The following is a 24,424-nucleotide window of genomic DNA, read 5'->3' as shown; positions in this document are numbered from 1 at the left end:
GTCTATTGAAAGTGCACTTTGAAGGGGTATCTGAGGGAGTCCGTCCATTACAAGCTCTTAAGGCGAAATTAAGAGTTAAAGACATAATTTGGACCGCAAGTGGGGACCAGGATTTAGGATGCGGCGAGTGGCACACTGGTATGCCCCAGAAGTCGTCTTCTGCAGTAAGGGCCCCTTCCCTCAAGCCCTCTAGGGGCTCGAAGTGGCAATTAAAGTCACCGCCCATTACCACCTTGAAGTCTGCCGGCAGCTGGCCCATAAAGGACACAAGATCTTCAAGTGTGGTGGACTCTGCCGTTGGTCCTACTGGGCGGGAATAAACATTTATAATTGCTAACGTTGGAGCCCCCTTCCATTTTAGAAGGACACACTGGATGTCTTGGGAAGACGTAGGTAGGGATTCCGCTTTGCAGCCAATATGCGAAGCTATCCACACCGCCAAACCACCCGAGGGCCTCCCCTTGCCGTTCCAGGTGGCATGGATCTCAAATATGGCATAGCCAGTTTTGAGAACCGGCACCCTCGCCCATGTCTCTTGAAAGAGGCAGATATCACTATTTGTTATGAGGGAATCCCATTCATCCGTGTGAATTTTATTGGAAATACCTGCAACATTCCAAGATAGTACCCGCAGGACACTAGAGGGAGTGTGCAGGATTGGTCCATGCCCCCCTGAAGTGTTTCTACCACTGCAGACGTTTGGGATGGGAACCCCTTGTAAGGAGGGTAGACTAAAGTTAGATGTGACTGGAAGGCTAGGGATCGTACCATGAGGGTCTACTGACAATTGGCAGAGGGAATTGGCACCGGGGGCGTGGGAATTTTCATTCAGTCCATTTGACACTCTTTCATCGGCAGAACAACCAAGAGGGCACCCCAGGCGTCAATCACAAGAGTCCAAGCCAGAAAGAGCTTCAAATCTGTTGTTAACTTCCAAAGGTGTAAATGGAAGCAAATGGTCCATCCCCCCCGAATGAGAAAAATGTTCCATACTCCTGTAATGAGTTCCATAGCCCCTTGGTGGAACATGTTCCCACCCAAGAGCATTCTTTGGGATCATGGAACCTGGGTGTGAGGGGAGGTAATGGTTAGTTTGTTTTGGGCCATTAATCCCTATCGGGGGCATGGGGGGCCATGGGCATGACAGTGGAGCTACTAGGGCTCTGGGATAGAAATAAGTGAGGTCACACGGCATAATTGATTTGCCTAGGTTCCCCGGCATCCAACTCAGAATATGCCTAACAGCTTCAGGGTCCCTGAAGTTAATCACAATCAAATCGCCCTCAATGTCTTTCTCCCGTCCCCCTAACCAGGAGAGTCGGCGCACATGCACTATGTCTCCATTAACATTCACCGGGAGAGGTCTATTTTTGGACAACCAGTACATAGTTTTGTTTTTAAGTTGCTCTGGGCCTTCTCGCTTGTCTGGGTCTAGAGTGGGCACGCCCGTAAGGACCACTACATAGGGTAGTGATTCTGGAGGAAGTCCAAGTTGGGGGATCCTGCGTTTAGGTGTGTTGGTAGATGGTGCCCTCTCTCCCACCAGTTGGCTTGATCTTGCGGCAATACTGCTTCCACCCTGTGGGTTGGTACCATTCTTATTAATGGCAACTGTAGAAGGAGTGGCGGAAGTTAAAATGCCTTGAGGAATGTGGGACAATGTTTTAGTAGGAGGGTTAGGCAAAGGGAATGAGGCTGTTGTGGTGGTGGTAACAATCGTATTGGCCTCCTTGGCTAGGTTGTTAGATGTTGAATAGAGCATCTTGGAAGTGCAAGGTTTTGAGCTGTTAAGTGAACTGACTACAGTCTGAACTATGCTAGGTGTTATGGGGACCTTCTGATTGGTCGGTCTATTTAAAATAGCCTGTTCCAAGTTCCCTAACCGTTGTTCTATGGCCAATAGTCTATCTACAATAGGGGAAGTCAGTGTCCTGAGCATTTGCGCAAATGACTCTAAGGTAGGGGCAAACGAAGGAGTCACCTTCGGAAATGCACATGGAGGGGTAGTAGCTACTATAGGGGGTGGTATTTCTTGTGCAGTCGCTGTAGATGTAGTAGGTCTAATACATCTGGTTTGGAGACGGAGACTGACCCCCCCCCTTTCCCCTTACCAAATTCAGAGTGACTAATTTTGCCCTTATGTATAGTACCCCCTTTCCTCATCCTTTTTTTGGGCGGAGGGCCAGGGATTATCTGGGCCTCAATCTTCCTCAATTGATTTTTAGCAGTAGATTTTGCCATAGGGATAGGAGCTTGCATAGATTTTTGAGCTACATCAGGATTGCAAGGTGGTGAGGGGACAACGGTAGGCAAACTAGAGGAATCCCCTGAGTAAGAGGGAGGTGTGGAGGTAATATCCCTTAAAAGTTCTGGGATTCCCTGAGATGTAAAGGGGTCCTCAGTAATAGGGGACACCTCTGTACTGGGTACTAAGGTATGCGGGGACATAACCAAGGGAGTTCTTGCCTTGTAGCCCTCGATGGAGCGTCGACGCTCCACCCTTTTCTCTGCTAAGGCTTCTTCCCTTTCAATATCAGAGATGGATTTCTTGAAGTAGTTATCTAGAGTGCCCTTGTTAAGGTTAACCCCCGAAGTCCCAGGTAAAGCCGTATCCATAATGGGAAGAGGAAACACAGCTATGAAGTTATACAAGGGTGACTATGGCTAGAAATACTAAACCAGCAAAGCTAAAACAACTATAGTATCACTTACACCGTATATACAAACAGTGGAGGTCACAGAGAGCCCAGGTCTACGTAGGGAGCACGACAAAAAGGACAGGGCCCAGCCCAGCCTCACCAGCCACCTAACGGCCACACAACGGCCCGCTCTTTGCCCGGTCTTCGCCCGCGCGCGTCCCGCGTGCGCGTGCGAAAGTTGGGCTAAGTAGGAGGAGGAGTGGGCGGGAAGAGGCCCAGGTGCGCGCGATTGCCTGGCGCTAGCACCTTTCGTTGCCTCGCAGTCCCGCTCCCAAAATCACTCCCTCTGCAGGTGGAAAGATCTGGCCTGGATTGCGGCGGCCAACCTGTGCAGAGTACTAGGACAAATTCCCCCTGGGCAGCTGCAGTAAGAATCAAAGCACACGGGCACAGGCACAGTCCTGAATCAGGCGCTGACGGAGAAAACACAGCGGAGCACGCAGGCTCCAGGTGCAGGGGTCCCAGGTCCGATAAGGCAACAGCTGAGTGAAGGACTCCCCATGCTACCAGCAGCAAAACACGACTGCGAGCGGCCCCCGCGGAGCGGGGGCCGCGAGTCGTTAAGTACTTACAGGGAGGAGTGGGCGGGAAGAGGCCCAGGTGCGCGAGATTGCCTGGCGCTAGCACCTTTCGTTGCCTCGCAGTCCCGCTCCCAAAATCACTCCCTCAGCAGGTGGAAAGATCTGGCCTGGATTGCGGCGGCCAACCTGTGCAGAGTACTAGGACAAATTCCCCCTGGGCAGCTGCAGTAAGAATCAAAGCACACGGGCACAGGCACAGTCCTGAATCAGGCGCTGACGGAGAAAACACAGCGGAGCACGCAGGCTCCAGGTGCAGGGGTCCCAGGTCCGATAAGGCAACAGCTGAGTGAAGGACTCCCCACGCTACCAGCAGCAAAACACGACTGCGAGCGGCCCCCGCGGAGCGGGGGCCGCGAGTCGTTAAGTACTTACAGGGAGGAGTGGGCGGGAAGAGGCCCAGGTGCGCGCGATTGCCTGGCGCTAGCACCTTTCGTTGCCTCGCAGTCCCGCTCCCAAAATCACTCCCTCAGCAGGTGGAAAGATCTGGCCTGGATTGCGGCGGCCAACCTGTGCAGAGTACTAGGACAAATTCCCCCTGGGCAGCTGCAGTAAGAATCAAAGCACACGGGCACAGGCACAGTCCTGAATCAGGCGCTGACGGAGAAAACACAGCGGAGCACGCAGGCTCCAGGTGCAGGGGTCCCAGGTCCAATAAGGCAACAGCTGAGTGAAGGACTCCCCACGCTACCAGCAGCAAAACACGACTGCAAGCGGCACCCGCGGAGCGGGGGCCGCGAGTCGTTAAGTACTTACAGGGAGGAGTGGGCGGGAAGAGGCCCAGGTGCGCGCGATTGCCTGGCGCTAGCACCTTTCGTTGCCTCGCAGTCCCGCTCCCAAAATCACTCCCTCAGCAGGTGGAAAGATCTGGCCTGGATTGCGGCGGCCAACCTGTGCAGAGTACTAGGACAAATTCCCCCTGGGCAGCTGCAGTAAGAATCAAAGCACACGGGCACAGGCACAGTCCTGAATCAGGCGCTGACGGAGAAAACACAGCGGAGCACGCAGGCTCCAGGTGCAGGGGTCCCAGGTCCGATAAGGCAACAGCTGAGTGAAGGACTCCCCACGCTACCAGCAGCAAAACACGACTGCGAGCGGCACCCCAAAGCATTGCACAACCTAGGGTCCACATACCTGAACGGCCACATCAGCTTTCATACCCCTGCCAACACCTTCTGTCAGCCTCGGTCCTACCCATACAAAAAGCCAGAGCCAGCAGCCATGCATTTTTGTACCTGGCTCTTAAAACCTGAAACTATCTCACTCCTCACATCAGAGCCTCCAGCACCGTTTTAAAACCTGGCTCTTCCAATATGCTCCATATAAGGCAGTGTTACCTTCTGTAAACACCATGCTAACCACCAAGTTGAGTTGCTCGCTTGACAAGTATACATACCATAAAAAGATTATTGGGACCAGGAACAAAGGAAGAGGGAGCAGGAAAGACAGGAAAAAGAGTGAGGTATGGCGTTGGCAGAGGAGTGCATAGCCATAGAGAAGCTGATGTTAGGAGCAGAAAAAAACAGTTAACTATGGGGATGGTGAGTCCTTCTCAAAGCTCCAGGAATCTAACAATAAGGTACAAAAGCGTTGATACATATGCATGTGTCAGACACTGACATTCTAAGGAGGCTCCACAGTTTTGAGATTGCATCTAAGGCTGCGAGTATGAATATTAGGTCCAAGGCAGCAACTATACTGATTTGTTTACTTTTAAAGGCGCTGAAATAATTGGAAGCATGGTTGAGCATGGCAATCTGATTTCTTCAGAGTAGAAACAGTTCTTTCTTTAGGTGGTTTGGTTGGTAAGCAGACACATTCCAACACAGTTTCTGTGACAGCAAGAAGGCACATGGCGTCCCATTTGAGAATTGGACTCACCACAGGTCTGTGACTTTTAAAGGAATGCACCAGAGAGATCTAAACAAGAGATTACCAATCCCTAAATCAATTAAAGTTTGCAAAGTGATTCTGGAAGGAATGCTGTAACTCACTCACTCAGGAGTAGTGGTATGGTCTCACTAAGAGAAACCTAGGAAAGCTTGTTGTCCTGGCTGACAAGTGGTTAGCTAACATGGTGACCAAAGGGTGGAGCAGCATGATTGAAAACCAAAAGTGAAGAAAAGCTAACAGCACAATGGCTCCAGACTGGAAAGTAAGGCCAGAATGGTTCACATGGGTCCAGGCTACAGTACAAGAGTAGGGGGATCCTCTACCCACCCAAGGTGGTGACCAGCTTTTTTGCCATAGGGAAGGGCATTATAAGAAGAATTGTTCAGTTAAGCACCCTTTCACAGCTGCACATTCGTTCGGCAGTATGTTTTCATTATGAAGTTGTACCATTGCCGGCCAAATGGGTGCAATCTAGTATCAGTGGCATCTGGGAAAATGGATCTGGATGTTCGCAAACACATTCACCCACATACCATGGGGTTTATCAATGAGGTAGGTATCAATGGAAGGAAAGTTCCTGCAGTGAGGTATACAGACATCTACCTATGGGTGAGAGGAAGCATCTAAAAACTGGGGAGATTCTAACTGGTGCAATTGGCAATGGTTTAATACTCACTGCAGCTGACCTGCTTGTTAGGGTTGAGGGAGACATCAACAACAAGATGGCGATGGTGGATGTTGGGTTGTGAGCAAAACAGGCTACTGGACACCTGCTGGAAGTGACCTGATTGCCCTAAAGGATCCTCCATCAGCCCCAACCTCTTCAACCTCTACATGACTGCCATGGCAAACATTGTCAGATCCCTGACCCTCCAGGCCCTCCTGGAAGGTCGCTCCCCCTCCACGCAGCGCAGCCTGTGTGCCCCTGCTGCCACTGCCGATGACTCACTGGTAAGTGTGCTACCTCTTAGTGCCCTGTTTTTTGTTCTTTGCCACTCGCTCTTCCCCCCTTTTTGTGCCCCATTTTGCTTGTGTACCAGTCGTTTTCCCCCCGTTTGTGCCCCATTTTGCTCTCTGTGCCAATCGTTTTCTCCCCCTCTTTGTGTCCCATTTTGCTTTTTGTGCCACTGTTTTCCCTCCAGTGTTCCCCCTGCAGCTCCGCCCCCCTGCACATTTGCTTTTCCCACTTCCCGCCTCCCAGCTGCTCCTCCCTCCCACCTCCCCATATATGCTGGATGCTGCATGGTGAGGAGAGCGACCCCTGACCCTCCTGGTAGGTCGCTCCCCCTCCACGCAGCGCTGCCTGTGTGCCGAGACCACAGCTGCTCCCAGGCCGCCCCGAAACGCACCCACAGACCTTTCTCCTGCCGCACCTGCAACTTCACCTGCGACAGAGCCACCAAACCACCAAGGACCAGAACCCAACCACCTCCGCTGCATACTCCTAAACACACGCTCCGCAAGCAAATATGCCGTCGAGCTCTAGGACCTGCTCGACACCTCCACCCCAGATGTTGCCTTCCTGACTGAGACCTGGTGGAATGACTCCTCGGCTCCCGACATCGCCATAGCCGTCCCAGATGGATACAAGATCGCCCACAGAGACTGCACCAACAGAATTGGAGGAGGAATAGCCATCGTCCACAAGTCCATCCTCAAGGTCTCCACCCACTCAGACGACACACTCAGCACCGCCGAACACCTGCACTTCTGGATTCACACTGACCCCAATACCACCCTCAGAGGAACACTTGTCTACAGACCCACAGTTCAGCGACTCCATCGCCGACCTCATCAGCACCCACGCACTCGCCTTCATGGACTACATCCTCCTCTGGTACCTGAACTTCCACCTCAAGAACAACAACAACGCCAACTCCACCACCCTGATTTACAACCTCGCCAACCTAGGCCTCAGACAACTCGTCACCGCTCCCACCCACGCTGCTGGCCCCACGCTTGACCCCATCTTCTCCACAAGCTCCCATGTCTCCTTTGACCACACCACTGAACTTCACTGGATGGATCACCACTGCATCCATTTCACCTACAAAAAGACCAAAACGCACCACCGCACCCAACAGGTGCACCGCCGCTGCTGGAGCAAAATCACAGAAGACCAGCTGGCCACCACCCTCACCCAGAACCCTCTCACCAACCCCACCAACCCAGACGCTGCCGCCGGCAACCTCAGACAATGGATCAACGACTGCGCCAACACTCTCGCCCCACTCAAGAAACCCTCCAACAGCCGCACCAACAAGAAAGCCACCTTGTTCACCAAAGAGCTCCAGACCTCCAAACGAGCATACTGGAAATTGGAGAAAAATTGGCTCCACGAACGAACGCCACAAGGACGCCACCCTCAGACATCACCATCTCATCATAGCCAAGAGATCGTCCTTCAAAGCCCGCCTGGACAACAACGCACACAACAGCAAAGAGCTCTTCAGCATCGTGAAGGAACTCTCCAACCCCAGCGCCAACGCCAATGACATCCCGCCCTCACAAGAACTGTGCGACTCGCTGGCCACCTTCTTCCACCGCAAGATCGCTGACATCCACGACAGCTTCATCCCCACCACGACCACCCCGACAATGTCAGACTCCACCAGCCCTACAAACACCACCCACACTAACCGCCTGACCTCCTGGACCAACGTCAACAACGACAAAACACGCAAGATCATTAACTCCATCTACTCAGGATCACTGTCAGACCCCTGCCCACACCACATATTCAACAAAGCAGACGAAGCCATCGCACCCCAACTATGGAAAGTAATCAACATCTCCTTCGAGACAGCTACATTCCCGGAAATCTGGAAGCACGCCGAAATCAACGCCCTTCTCAAGAAGCCGAAGGCGGAACCCAAGGACCTCAAGAATTTACGGCCCATCTCCCTGCTCCTGTTCCTCGGCGAATGTTATCAAGAAAATTGTCAAGACGCAACTTACCCACTACCTTGAGGACAACAACATCCTAGACCCATCCCAGTCCGGATTCCGAAGAAAGCACAGCACTGAGACAGCCCTCATCGCCACCACAGACAATATCAGGATCCAACTAGACAACTGCGAAACATCAGCCCTAATCTTCCTGGACCTGTCAGCCGCCTTCGGCACGGTCTGCCACTGCACACTAAAGACACGCCTCCAGGAAGCCGGAATCCAAGAGAAGGCCTCGGACTGGACCACATCCTTCCTCTCCGGCATAACCCAGAGCGCCCGCCTCTCCCCCTTCCGCTCTGAAGCCACCAACATCATCTGCGGCGTACCTCAGGGATTACCCCTCAGCCCAACGCTGTTCAATGTCTACATGGCTCACGTCGCCCGCCAGCATGACCTCAACATCATCTCCTACGCCGACGACACCCAGCTTATCCTCTCCCTCATCAAGGACCCGCACACCGCCAAAACCAACCTCCATGAGGAAATGAAGGCCGTCACCGAATGGATGAGAGACAGTCGACTGAAGCTGGACTCGGGCAAGACGGAGGTCCTCATACTCGGATCCACCCTCTCTGCCTTGGACGACTCATAGTGGCAGACTACGCTGGGAACAGCACTGACACCCACCGACCACGCATGCAACCTAGGAATCATCCTTGACTCCTCCCTCTCCATGGCGAAGCAGATCAACGCCATCTCCCCCTCCTGCTACAACACCCTCTCCATGCTCTGCAGGATCTACAAGTGGATCTCCACCGAAACAAGAAGAACGGTGACACAGGCCGTCGTCAGCAGCAGGTTGGACTATGGCAACACACTCTACGCAAGAATCCCGGCCAAACACCTGCAACAACTGCAACGCATCCAAAACGCCTCCGCCCGAATGACCCTCAACGTCCCTCGCCGCAGCCACATCACCCCCCACCTGAGAGACCTACACTGGCTCCCCGACAACAAGAGGATCACCTTCAAGCTACTCACCCATGCACACAAAGCACTCCACAACACCGGACCAGCATACCTTAACAGCAGACTCAGATTCTACCCTCAACCCGCCAGCTCCGCTCCACCACCCTCGCCCTAGACGATGTCCCCCGCATCCAACCAACGACCTCCGGCAGCAGATCCTTCTCCTTCCTCGCCGCCAAAACCTGGAACACCCTCCCTACCCACCTACAGCAGACCCAAGACCTGCTCACCTTCAGAAGACTCCTCAAGACCTGGCTCTTCAAGCAGTAGCGGCACCCCCCGCCCTCAGTGCCTTGAGACCCTCATGGGTAAATAGTGTGCTCTATAAGTACAATGATTGATTGATTGATCCCACGGACTAAACATCATATCCTATGCAGATGACACCTAGCTCATCGTCTTGCTCTTAGAAGATCCCGCCAACACAAGAACCACAGGAACATGACCAGCATCGCCAACTGGATGAAGGACAACTGCCTGAGCTCAACATGGACAATACAGAAATGCCGATCTTTGGCAACAACACCACCCCTTGGAACAACCCCTGGTGGCCCTCAGAACTAGGATCATCACTCAAACTGACTAACCACACCAGAAATCTCAGCATAATCCAGGACTACAAACTAACCATAAACCCTCAGATAAATGCAGTCACCTGTGCCTGCTTTCACATACTTCGGATGCTACGAAAAGTCTTTAAATGGCTCTCCCTGAAAACCAGGCATACCATCACTCAGGCCCTAATCACAAACAGATTAGACAATGGCAATGCACTCTGCCCCGTGATCACCACACACCTCAGAAAACTTCACTGGCTCCCCATACAGAGAAGATGTCAATTCAGTCTGATGATCCGCACCTACAAAGCACTGCACAGCCAGGGACCAGCACCCATCAACTATCCTCTGAACTTCCACCACCCTACCAGATGACTACACTCTGCCTCCTTCTTGCTCTCCCACACCCCCTACATCCAGTGAAGCAACAGCAGAAGATGCTCCTTCTCCTACTTCATTTTAAAAACCTGGAATGACCTCCCTCCGCAGCTATGGATCTCCACCTCTCTAGTAGAAATACGGACAGCACTCAAGACCTGGCTGTCCCTGTTCCACCCTCCCCCATTATTTAGTACCTTTCATTTTCTCCTTTTGCTTAATCCTTGTTTGTTTCATTTATTTTCTTAATTGTGTATGACGTTGCGACTTAACTGGTCCCCAAGTCATTGTTGCTGTATTATTGCACATTTTAAGCATACTGTACCAAAGCAATGAAACAATATAAAGTAAGGGGGCAAAAGATACCCCACTAACATGTGCAAAACCGTTTTTTCTTTTTCCAATCTAGAGACCATACAGAGGAAAAGGTCCATTATGGTCCGTATATTGAGTGCATGCTTCATGTTGTTTGTTCAATTTAACTAGTCCAGAGACGGAAATCACAACCCACGAATCATGGGGATTCAGCATAGTTTTTGGTCCTGAAGAATGCCTACTGACCCTTTTTGGCATACAAAAGACTGAGACATGTCAACCCACTTATGTTATGGGTCATTGTTCCCATAAAACATCTCTTTGGTTTTATCTCTGCCAAAGGACACCAATAGTAAAACGGAGTTAGGATCTGGAAGGCAATTTTAATTCACATTCTAAAGCCCTCATTCTTAGCTAAAGTGCTCCACTTACAAGCTGTGTCGAGGCCACTTACAATAGAGACCTGATTAAGACTATGGAGGTGAGTCGCCAGGTCCGCCCAGCAGCCAGACCACCAGAACCATGGTCGTGCCGCCCACCAGATTAAGAGTTTCCACCTGTCTGGCAGTTTTTTTTTCGACGTTACCATGCGGAGGATGCACAGGGGGCCCTGGAAGGCCCCCTTTTTTTCTTCTCGACCATGATATGCATAGAGTAGGAAACTCCATGACTCGGCTGGTGGAGAGAAAACTTGTAATATGCTTGGTGGAACTGCAGCATTACCATGAACTATATTGTGGCCACCAGACCGTCACAACATTGCTAAGGAACGGCTGCTCACTGGTGGCTGTGGTGAGGCAATGGCGGTCCGACTGCCCTAATCATAGTAGGGCGATCGGGAGCCTGCCACAACCCCATGAGTCTGGCGGTTCATGTATCGTCAGACTTGTTCTCGGGCCTATGTGTAGTGGGTAAGAATCCAGTGATGAAGCATGCCACAGGTGGTACCTGTGGGTGAGGGTCCTACTAAAATATTCAAGGGATGCCAGGGTAGCACTAATTTACCTGAGTGAGGATCTTTCACTGTCTTGAGATTGCTAGAACTTCTCAACTGATCTCTTAGTTGGAAGAGGTCAGAATAAAAATGGTTAACCCTTCTTTGTTACTTTCAAATGCTGGGAGGTTATGCCTTGTGTGTGAGGATACACTGTTATTGTAGTAATTGTTTATAACAGTTATAGTTTTCTTAGTTACTAATGTGAAAATGAACTTCAGAAGGCCCTCCTGAAACAGGGGTGGGTATTCCAACACTACAGATATTACAGACCTATCGTGGAAGGTTAATGACAAAATGTCTCTAAAAACCTTCAGGTTAATCTTCTCTAAATAAAGTGGTGTGGAACAGAGGAATTTGCGGGTGGGTATCTAACAATTTTTGGCAAATACCCTACACAATCCTAAATTAGGTACCACTTGCCACCATGACGTCATTCAGATCACCATTCTGTTTCCAAAAATGAAATCTAAGTGTTCCATAGCAATTTAAAGTAAGAAAGTTAACAGTAAATTAAAGATACACATTTTCAGCATTTCTGCTTACTTTGAGCATGTAAAATCTCACAGGGGCACTGGGACTGGGTGACCAAGCGATGTTTATAAGGACTGTTGGTATACACACAAACACACACAATACATACACATGCACACACATTCCCAAAAAATAATAGACCTGCATATTATAAAGGGAGGCAATCAAAACAGCTCGTTGCCAATCTGGCTGCCCTTTCGAAAGGTTCTAAACAAAGACCATGTGCACTTACAATATATTCCATTAATTGCTTCTTTTTTGCTTGATTTCATGTTCAAGCCTAAGGGTTTCTCACAAATGGCACTCCATCCAATAGGTCAAACAATTGCAGTTGGTAAGACTTACTGCAAGCATCACCTTTTGTGTGATTGGTGTACTACCTTAAGTGGCCAAGGGAAAGCCCAGATATGGGTCCCTGGCTGCCAGTGTCACTGGAACAAAGGTGCACCTGACTGAAGAGCCTCAACCAAGGTTAAGCCAGTCTTGGGTTGCTTGTGTGCAGGTTTGGAAAAGACTCGGCTTGGCAGTTCAGATGGGACTTCCCCTATTGGACCAGGGTCAGAACTGATTTGCATATGGCTGGATCTGTTCTAAGGTAGCATGGTGGGCAAAAGAATGATAAGTTGGAATGTTACCCCGAGTGACTACCAGTGGTTAGACTTAGTGGAAGTGAATGTATGTCCTTATTCTGCTGTTTTTCTACCGGCAGGGAATCACAACGCGGTCGTGACAACGACCACGTTGTGATTCCGCATACCATTACTCCGCAAGTCGGGGATGCTGGATGTCGGGGGAGCTGGATGTTGGAATGGTATAATTTACTATTCCAACTCCAGTTTGTGCAAACACTAGGGAAGGTGTTGGATTTTAAATCCAACACCCCCCCCCTCCGCAAGTCGTTGTTCCGACTTTCGGAGTAATGGTATGCGGAATCACACGCAGTTGTTATCATGACCACGCTGTGATTCCCTGCGGGTAGAAATATTCGTGGTAAATGTTGTTTACCAGTGGAAGCATCTTCCATCACCTTTTCTGTGTTTGGCTTTCTCTCTTTCACCTGCTGTGGTGTAACTGTGTTATTGACAATGGATGTATGACGTTACAATGCATGCTTTTACCACGCATGCCGTTACAACGCAGTTTTTACAACGCATACCATTACAACGCATAGCGCTTTGGGGTGCTGGATAGTGAATAGTTTACTTTACTATTCCAACTCCAGTCCCCGTGGATAGTAGGGAAGGTGTTGGATAGTAAATTAAATCTATTCCCTATCCTAGAGCGCCCCCAGCACAATGCGTTGTAATGGTTTGCGGTGTAATGGTTGCGTCGTAATGGTAGTGCGTTGTTAAAGTTTCATTGCAAAGGCTGTTTACCATTGACAATACCTTATGGAAGGAAGGCACTGAGGTTCTGTACATACCAGTGGACTTCTCATTGGGTCTCTTCCTCCCTCTTGTGAAGCATATTGGAAGGACCAAAGGATGTTTCCATCTTCACCATCATCCTCATAATATGTATCCGCCTCTAGAAAGCAGCCCACAACTCTAATACTACACATGGTAAACCGCTGAGCTGACACAAAAAAGATCCCTCCTCTAGGACTTTTCCAGTCAGTGAATCAATTCAAACGATTACCATGAGGCTACTAATAAGAAACAACTACTTTGCAAACTTATATTCCGTGCCACTAATTCACTCAAGAGTGTCACTCTGTGTAATCCTCTATTCTATGCCACTTGTTCCCTCAAGAGGATCACCATGGGTGCAATTGCCATTTCATCGCAATTTAAGGAAATCGCAAAAAAATGTGATTCCTTTTTTTGCCATAGCATTTAAGGAATCGCAATTTTTGCGATTCCTTAAATGATATGTATGTAACATTTTGAAATTGCGAATTTGTGTTAAGAAATCGCAAATTACCACCAACTTGTAGTTGGTGGTAATTTGCGATTTCTTTTAAAAATGCCCTATTTGGCATTTGTGAGGGTGGCATGTGACTTTCAGGGGCGCAGCAGGGTGTCTTTTGAGACACTATTGAAAAACAAATGGAGGAGTATCACCCGATGTATAGGCTGAAGGTTTTCCAAAACTGGAATAATTATTCTTTTTCTAAAAAAACCCTCACTGTTAAAAATTGTCCTGGTTTAACTTTATAAGAGTGAATTTTAATGAAAAGCAACTGGACCAACGCACTATGAACACATATTGAGATACGTAGGTCGTAACTCCCCTTCCAGTATCTCACTCTTTATTATTTTATTATTGTCCAGTTGCTTTTCATTAAAATTCACTCTTATAAAGTTAAACCAGGACAATTTTTAACACTTTTTTGCACTTACATCTCACAACCTGCTCCACTGCATTACAGGTGGCGAAGCACACCCTGATGGCGCTAGGCCACCAGGGTGGACCCCGATGATGAAGCATGTCACCACTAGGTGGTGAGTGAGGGGTTTTTTAGAAAAGGAATAATCATTCCAGTTTTGGAAAATCTTCAGCCTATACATCGGGTGATACTCCTCCATTTGTTTTTCAATATCCGAGACCAGGGGAACAGGAGTATTCCTCGTCCATCATATGTGGACACAATCCCTTACTCTCCCTCTTGTTTTTTCTAATGTCTTTGAGACACACCTGCACCCTTGCAATAATTCTCAAATTGCGATTAGCAAATTGCGAATTCGCAATTTGAGAATTATTGCACTATCATTCCTATGGGCCTCCTGGCCCATAGGAATGCATTGGAAACTTTTCTTTATTTGCGAATTCGCAAAATGCGAATTCGCAAATAAAGAATAATAAGGAATAGCTAAAAAATAGCGATTTTGTACATACATTCCATTTTGTGAATTCTAAATAGCGATTCGCAAAAAATCGCTATTTAGAATTCACAAAACGGAATCTTGATACATCTGCCCCTATGTAAATTATTCCCATGCTCATCCCTGGGTAGCTTGGCTGCACGCAGGCAGGCTTAACTTAGGAGAGAGGTATGTAAAGCATTTAAAAAGAAGAAATGCATTTAATAATTAAGATACAACACACAATAAAAATCCAACACCAATTTATAAAAATACGAAATATTGTTATCTTTAAAATGACACCAAATCAACAAAGATCAAATGTAGGGTACCAGAGATATGATTTTCTTTAAATAAACACTTTATAGCATATAGAAACTTATAGCGCCACTCTGGGACATCTGGTCACCCTTGACTGGGACTAAGTTAAAGTTTCAGGCTAACCGCGATGGAGCCCTACTCAGATACCCCTCGCAGTAAGCCTCAGTCAAAATGTCTCCTTCAGACTTAGTAGTTTTTCTGGAACTTTTTCTTCCTGGGCTACTCAATGCTCTTCACCAGGCCAGACTCAGTGAGGGTTCACTGGCTTGCCTTTCAGGAAGCTCCCGTCAGACTCTGAAGTTGTACCTCCAGAGGTTTTCGGTGGGATGAACCAGCAGGTTAGGCCGGCTCATGGTTGAAGGTGGTCGGCTTGGTTCTTGCAGTTGGAGTCCTAAGTGTCCAAAACACAATCCAAAGGTCTGGAAGCTCCAAGATGGTACTTGAAAGTTTGGAACCACAATTCCCACAATGAACCTGGACAAAACCCTTACAAATCCATTGGATGCACTCCAGGCAAGGGTTCTTGGTAGTGATGGTCCAGCTGAGCTCTGTTAACCAGTAGCTTGCAGAGATTCCTATATTTAATACTTTTGAAGCAAGGCACAACCACAGGGCTGTAGCTCCAGATAATGCAGCAGACACTGCCAATCAGTTTGCAGGGCCCGATGGTGCAAAGCAAGTTTCCAGCTTGGCAAACCTTCTTTTAGTCTCAGTTTCAAGCAGCAGAACTGAGAGGCTCTGCTCCTCTCACATATTTATTTAGTTTTCTCTAGAGGCAAGCATGATAGCACCCCTGTCCAATGAGGTGCAGGGCAACACCCCAAAGTATGACCACTTCCTCCAAAGTGTGGCATAGTCTTCTCCCAGAAACAACTATTCCTCCAAAATTCAGTGTGGCTGAAATTTCAGCAGAAGAGCAAGGACTCGCTAAACCAACCTCAGGTGTGGCTCATTTCCATAGCTCTCCCCCCCTAACATCTGCAGATTATTTTCTTATGCCTGCCATCTTGAAGCTTCATGCTTTACGACCCCTTGCCCCTGCTGTGGCACTCCTGTGTAGCAGAGCTCTCTCCAGCAGATAGCCTCTTCCTGGGTCAGGCACTTATCACTTCTTCAAAGTAGCCAGGCTAATCCTTTTAACTCTGATCAATCATGGAAAACCACAGGAAGGCTAGATATTATCTTACAGGCAAGAAAGTCGTAAAACTTATTTTCTGTATATTGTAGGATAAATTCAAAGTGGCATATTGTTGAATGTATTCCCCTAAGTCCTTGAATGGTACGTTCATTTAATTCCTAGTAATATGTATGCATTCATAAACTATTGCAATGCTATCCTATGGGACTAGACATCTACAATGGGGAAACTGCAATGTGTAATTTCTCCATCATCAGGGGTATAAACATATTTTTTCAAGCCTATACTTATAATTGCAGGATCCCCCATGTTGGGGACACCTGAGGGAGACATTAGGGGTCCTGAACATGCAGAAATAGTGTAGATCTTCACTCCTCAGGGCTCCTAGCACCAAGGTCGATTTTGGGAGGCACTTTAATGTGATGCGGAAAGTGAAATCTGCAATTTCTCTATCCTTAGGGTATATAAAACATTTTTTATAAGAACCCTCCTCATAATTACATTACCCACTACTCCGTGGACACCTAAGGGACACCCTGGAGGTATCTGAAATGCCAAAATATTGTAGTTTGTCACTTTTTAAATGTCCCTACCATCAAAGTCGACTTTGGGCAAAATTTAGATTTAAAAGCAGTGCTACCCTTAGCCTCTCAGCAGTGCACACATGAAGGTGCAACAAAGGCTGCTGGCCTCTAAATTGCCATGCCTTATTAGATACTAGGGACATAAATTGATTGATTAGGATTTGTATAGGAATGACGGACATAAAGGTAGTTGTAATCCGCTGCCCTATTATGTACTAGGGCCTTACATATGATATATGATTTGACTATCATTTGCCTATTTGCATTCCTCAATTGTAAAACCTACACAGGCATTATTATTCTATCAGGTGTGTAGTACATGTCCATTTCACTCACTACTACAAATGTTTCCCATGATCATGTTAAAGAAATCTTGAAGTACTGAATCAGTACACATGCAATTTCAGATGCAGAAAACAAAACACAAAATTTACCACGAGAATGGTGGCCAGAGGGCAATTTCCATACCAGTTTCCTACATTATCTGTATTGTAATCTAAAAATAAAGCTGATTGTGGACAAAATATATATCTGTAGGGGAGAAAATCCATTCTCCTCTACATAACGGATTTTCTAATTTAATGGAACAGCTCAAAAGCTGGTTCGAATATCTGGGAGCCCAAATCGACCTTAAAGAAATGATCCACTTGAATGAACTAAATTGTTCCTTTAGTTTGTGTATCCTCTGTGTAAAGTAATAGTAAAGTGAGCCTTCCCTTGTCAGGAGGAGGGAGATGCCTTAGCCTCTAACTTCGTCCTTCAAAATGTCCTTTATTTGGTGATGCAGGACCTGGAGTAGTGAATCCTTTCGTGGTCCTGTAACATGTATAAAAGCCAAAGTTTCAAGAATCCACGTAAATAAGGGAGCAGAAATCCAAGTGCTTGAGAAACACTCGATCATACATTCACCTAGGTATAAATAAATGCATTCAAAATCTATGGGTGCTGCAAGGGAGCACCCACCAAAAACGCCCATGGAATTCCTCTTTGAAGCAGAGTAAAGCAACGCAGTGACTTGCACTGCTTTGTCTTACTACATATCTACCAACCTATAGAAAGACATACAAATTGGCTTTGCATGGCCTTGTAGATATGGGCCTGCACTCAGCCTATGCAAGACATCATGCACAAACCCTGCACTATGGTGCAAGGGTGTGTGCGTGGCACTGTGGGAAGTCAGTTCTAAGTCAATGTGGCCCTTTGTGTCCTAAAGGTTGATGCAATCATTCAGCTTCTTAAGCAGCACATTTGTGCTTATTTGTGTTATGCAATTAAAAGCAATTACTCCCCTACATTGAGCTAGTATACAAATCCAACGAATCCTACTGATAAGGTGAGTCATTAATTACATCCAGAGAGGTCATTGTTCCCCTGTTTGGAAGTCGTACAGAAAATATTTGTTTTGAAGGTAAGTCGCACACTTTTGTCAATACAGAAATGTCAGGGACTTTCATTATTGATTCAATAATACCAACCAACTGTATAAACCCTCTCAAGGACACAGGTTATTGATCCACCAATCAATAACATCTGTATAAACAGAACCAAAGCCACTGTCAATGAATAGCACAATTGGTGAGCCCATGCGTAAAGTTCATACAAAAGACGTGAGCAATATAACACAGCTTGCACGAGATTCCTGTGCCTCTGTATGTGTGTGAGTGCTAGTACCTGAAGTAAGCAGTTTACCCTGGACAAGTAGAGCCAGTACTGGAATGAGTACCGGAAAAGATCCTGGTTAAAGGCGCTGCCAGTTCAAAGGGTTAATAAAAACATCCATTTTCGAATATTCTAGGGCCTCATGAATGCCTGATTCAGACCTTAATACAATATACAATGAACTATTTTCTGAAACATTCACTCAAATACATTGGGGTGGACTCACAAATCATTTAGCAGCCCAGGAAACAGTACTGCAGGAGTTCTCTTTCAGTACTCTTACTTACCTCTGTAAATCACCCCTGTCAACACCCTGTTACTAAAAAGTGCCAAAAGGTACCATTTCTATTTGTACTAAGTGTATGAATAATTCCCTTTTATATTGTTTGAGGCTAATTCACAAAGGTATGCAAGAGTACGTAAAAGAATACTACAGGGGTACTGCTTTATGTACTCCAAAATTCTGCTGCAAATGGGTCTCTGTCTGGGTAGTGCAGACTGGTTTCGAGAGTCCAATAAGACACTTACTGGACCTCCTATTCCACTGCCATGTACATAGGGTAATCTTTTTTACAATGATCACCTACAGTGTACTCTTTCAGAGGCCTGACAGAAAACGCCACTTGCCAGGACTTGCAGGGGTGTTCTGGCCATTTAGCCATCTTGCATTTACCAGTGGTCCGCTTTTGGGCAGGATAGCCTGCCATGACCCAGCCTTGAGACCCCAGTGAGTGAATTCGAGTCTTGGCCTCCTGCAGTGTGGGCATCTTTGCCAGGGTTAGATTGTGTTTCCAGTCCAGCCCTGGGAGAATGTGCACTCTTTGACAGGAATATCAGTGCGAAGTAAATTCCTTTGAACTTATAAAGACCTGCCTAAAGTCTTTATTAAAGACGTTTTAAATATGAGCGGATCCTACCATCTCAGACATCTGCTAGAAAATGCAAGCATACTTGACCAAGTTTTAAATATCAGGGCGGCACTTGTATTGTCACCAACATTGAATTGTGTTAAATACTTTGTTATATTTGTTTGCTGATTTTTGAGATTAGAACTCTTTTTTAAGACCAAATGCTGTGTGTTCTGTTATTCTATGCTATTGTATTGTCATGCTATACTACCCAATGCCAGATGATTTTATGGTATGTGTTGGAAATGGCCTTTTTTGCAGGGTTATCCCCAAACTTTTTGCTTCTTCCTCCTTTATTTTTCCTGACCCGTGGTTGTTGGCAATAGGACTCTGGGCACTTTACCACTGCTGTTCAGTGCTTAAGTGCGTATATGCTCTCTGTATAAATTGTTATTGTGATTGGTTATCCATGATTGTCATATTTGTTTTACCAGGAGGTCCCTAGTAAAGTGCACTGAGTGTGCCAGGGCTGGTGATTCAAATGCTACTAGTGGGCCTGCAGCACTGATTGTGCCACCCACATGAGTAGCCCTAAAATGGTGTCAGGCCTGCCACCGCAGGGCCTGGTGCAGTCTGGGAACTGCCATGTCAGCCTGGCCAGTGTCCCCACTGACCAGGCCTAACCATTCCCTCTCTGTACACATTAGACACCCCTACGGAAGGCCCAAGGTACCCTCTGGGCAGGGATCAGTGTATGTGAAAGGTAGAGCATGTACTAGTGCAGGTAACATGATCTGGTAGTGAATTACAGCCTTTTTCATTTTTCACTATTGTAAGGCTATCTTGCCCAGAGGTTATCATGGGGAATGCTGTGTACAGTGGTTACCTGCATATCTTCCCATAGGAGCAAGATAGGACATCTGGTATCTCTGAACTCAGAATGAATTAACAAATCTTTTAGGAAAGGTGTTTTTTAAATCCTGTGTTTGAGAACAGCACTTTTAGAAAGTTGCTGTTCTCTTGTCTGACCTTTTTGTGTGCCTTAGCCTGTTTGTGAATTGACTGTCTGGTTTGTGAGTGGCAGGGGCTGGGTGGCTCCCAGAGGCTGAGTGGGCCATCCCTGGGCTGGATAGCTACATCTGCATCTAGAGTGGTGGGAGGGGGTAGCACCTAGGCCTGAATAGGGCTGTGCTTGTCTTCCACAATGCTGGCTCCATCTCCTGCTGGGGGGCTTATGACCCTGCCCCTCTCTCTGAAAGGAAAGGAGAGGCCAGGAAAACAAAGTGCTCAAGGAACACCCAGAACTGGTTCAGACCGGGCTCAGAGCCCTCCTGCACAAAGGAAAGACATACTTTTAGGGGTATAAGTACAGGACCCCAGACTACAGAAAATTAGATCATCCTGGAATCAAGGTGGAACCTCTGCCAAGGAGAAAGCTGGAAGACTGAAGAAGAAGGACCTTCCTGCTGTGTGTTTGTGGGCTGACCTGCAGTTGCTTTACTGCAAAGGAGAAGGGAAGGACTTTGCTTTGTGCTGTGTCCCCTTGCTTGAGGAGATCTTCAAAGGCCTGAGTTGAGATGGCTCCCTGTTAAGAAGTCCCAGGAACAAAAAGACTTCACCCCCAGCCCCCTGAACTCTATTGAGAGAGTTATGTCCTTCCTAGAGTGCTTGGGCCAGTTGTGGTGCCTCTGGAAGTTGTACCTGTTGGCTGGGAAGCTGGACAAGAAGAAACTGAGTCTTTCTACCAAGTTTCACACATTGCTCACTTGCGGAGCGCATCCCTGTCAGTGCGAGGAAGTTCCCACCGCCGTGAAAATCGAGATTGTCGCAGTTCTTATTGCCAATGCAAGAACCGACGCATCCTTTGCTTGTGGAACGCATTGCTTCGGTGCGGGAAAAGTACCATTGCTGCGAGTATCGTTGCAGAGCCTGTAGTCACTGGGTGAGATTGTTGCATCGCTTGCTTGCGGACTGCATCCTGTCGCTGCGAGAGTCGTCAAGGGGCCATCGTATCGAGGGGCCACGGTTGGAGATCAATGCTGTGCTGTGCTTCGCTGCCTGACCTGAGATCATTGTCATCCCGAAGATAATCGCATCATTTAATGCAACCTTAAGAACGCTTTTTGAAACCATATTCGTGCAATACCTTGTGTGGATTCTGGTGCAGGAAAAGTACCATCGCTGTGAGTATCGTCGCAGAGCCTGTCGACACTGGGTGAGATTGCCGCACCGCTTGCTTGCGGACCGCATCCTGTCGCTACTTGGTATCGCATCCCTCCCCATACAGACAAGTGTCACTGCAACACACCCGGTGCGTATATCGGGGGTGTCGCATCGCCTCCCCAGGGTCTCAGGAGTGACGCATCGCTTGTTTTTCAATGCTGCAGCTTTCACTTGGAACTTTTGACGCATATAAAGGTACTGTTGGCTAAAATATGACACAACTGTGGAATATTTATCGCAATCTTAAGAACTCTTTTTGAAACCATATTCTTGCAATACCTTGTATGGATTCCGGTGCGGGAAAAGTACCATTGCTGTGAGTATTGTCGCAGAGCCTGTTGTCACTGGGTGAGATCGTTGCATGCTTGCGGACCGCATCCTGTCGATGCGAGAGTCATCGCAGAGCCATCGCATTGAGAGGCCGCAAGAGGAGAAGATCGACGCTGCTTGCGCTTCGCCGCCTCACCTAAGATTCTCGCAGACCCGAAGATCGTCACATCGTACCTTTGCAAGAAGCTTCCTATGAAACCTGCGCACCGGAATCCATACAAGGTATTACATCCCTCCCCATACAGATGGGAGTCACCGCAAAACACCTACTGCATCCAGCGGGATTGTCGCATCGCCTCCACAGGGTTTCAGGAGTGATGCATCACTTGTTTTTCAATGCTGCAGCTTTCACTTGGAACTTTTGTCGCATCTAAAGGTACTGTTGGCTAAAACATGACGTAACTGTGGATTATTTTAACGGAACCTTAAGAACTCTTTTTGAAACCATATGCTTGAACTGTGTATGTTGGATTTTTGTCGTTTTGGTCTTGTTTAGTTTAGATTAAATACTTCTATTTTTCTAAACTGGTGTGGAGTCCATATTACGTGTTTTCACTATGTTACTGTGAGTGTTGGTCCAATTACTTTACACATTGCCTTTGATAAGCCTGTCTGCTCGTGCCAAGCTACCAAGGGGGTGAGCAGGAGTTATCTAAGAGGGTATCCCCTTTACCCTGACTAGAGGCCAATGTCTCTATTTGTCACAAATACCTAACTGTGCCAACTAGAGACCCCGAATTCTAATGGTATGTTATAATATAATATGTTGGACAAATATTATATGTAAATGGTATGTCAGGCAAATGCTATGTTATGCTTTTTAATACATTATGTTATGCAATGGCAATCATTTCCTAGGTGCAGCTTATGCAAGTACTGTAGTTGTTGGAGCCATATGATACAGCCAATTACAGATTACATGAACATTTTATTTTTGTGACTGGGTGGAGGCAGAAGACTGATTTTATGAAGCAGACTGGACGACTGGTAGATGATGACTAGAGCAAGACACTTGAACAGGATCTACTTGAAACATGTTGTCTAGAATGCTAGAACGGCGATAGTATTATAAATGAAACACTCTATCTAATATACCTGTGATGAATCACATCAATGACAGAACTGATCAGCATTGAAAGGTCCCTCTTTACACATGTCCATCACCATTTCTAGTGCCTTTTTCAGAAAAGGCAGTTGTCAATAGTTGGAAGGTAGAGTTGCCTTATCATCTCTTGTCAAAACTCACAGAAGTAAAGCCAATACTCTCCTCTACCTTAAAACTTTGGGATATCATGTGGAATTCACAGGTGTATTTTTGAAAGGTCACTAATTTTGAAGGAAAAAACTTTGAATATTTCTAGGTAGACAGAAATATAGATATAGAAATATAGAGGAACCTGCCACTGACAAACCTGGGATCAGAGAGACCCAGATCCAAATGGAGCTAAATTCCAGGTGCAAAAGGAAATATCCAGGCCCATATTTATAATTTTGCGCCACTCAGCCCAACGCAACAGACACTTTTCTGCACTCTGCTGCATTAAATTACAATTTAACATGCAGCCCATTCCTGTCCTTTCCTAGTGCTGGTGGACTTTTGACTGCCCAGTACCTATGCAGACACCCTTGCATCATGGTGCATGGTTGCCTGCGTAAAAGGGTTACCTTCCTGCACAAAAACAATCATCAGAGGCATTTTCCTCTTTCTATGTGGGCTTCAGAATACTGCACATGTTGAAAGATGAAAAGATGAGTAGAAATAAAGATATTTCCCCTTGTTATCCCTCATCTGGGGAGGTAGCATTTTGATGCATTTCTAGGTCTGTCACTCATGGTAAATCTAGGAATTCACCAAAATCCTTAGGTGAATGTGTGGCAACACCCACGCTCCACCCATGGAACACCTCCCTCGGGAAGAGGAATGCAAGGCAGTAATTTGCACTGCTGTGCATTACTCCAGATTTACCAAGCTGTGCAGGCTTGATGAATCTCACTTAGGTTTTGCGTCGCCCTTGCACGCCCTAATGTGGTGCAAGGGCGATGAAAAAACTTGATAAACCTTCCCCCATACAAGACATTTTATAGGATGAAATCAGGGACAGATATCAGAATCATGAGGCGAAGATCCCTTTGTCGAAAAGTTACCAAAATGTTTGTGACACATAGTACTGAACAATTCAACTTCTTGGACAGGGTGAGGAATAAGAAGTGAGAGAAAAAGAAGGAGGAGGTGACATACATGTACTTACTCGATTATGATGGAATATAAAAAAGGACTACTGGAAACATTGGTATAGAAGCCTTAGTGAATTGGATGAAACATAATATGTCATTTCCTGTTCCAGAAGAACGGAGAACTGAGAAATGAGCCACATTTTGCTGTGTCTGTCGATCAGAAAGTGGATTCGAAATTGTGCTAGGAGAGAGAAGGAATGTGTTTTGATCTTGTTCATAGAGTTATAGTTTAAGGTCCGAAATTACCTGGACAGAAACTATTGTCTTCCGCACTTGGTATGCTCGTTATCCCCTTCCCCAGGTGTTGCACATTCCACTATGTTCTGTTTGGAATGTGATGGCAGTTGAACTGTCTGTGAAGGTGCCGTTGTGGCTCGAGGTTGTCCTCTCTCTGAGTCGTAATAAACCCCACC

Source organism: Lissotriton vulgaris, chromosome 4_1 (genome assembly GCF_964263255.1).
Source record: "Lissotriton vulgaris chromosome 4_1, aLisVul1.2, whole genome shotgun sequence".
Lineage (NCBI taxonomy): Eukaryota > Metazoa > Chordata > Amphibia > Caudata > Salamandridae > Lissotriton > Lissotriton vulgaris.
The sequence above is the reverse complement of the archived record's forward strand: the minus strand, read 5'-3'. Positions refer to the sequence as shown.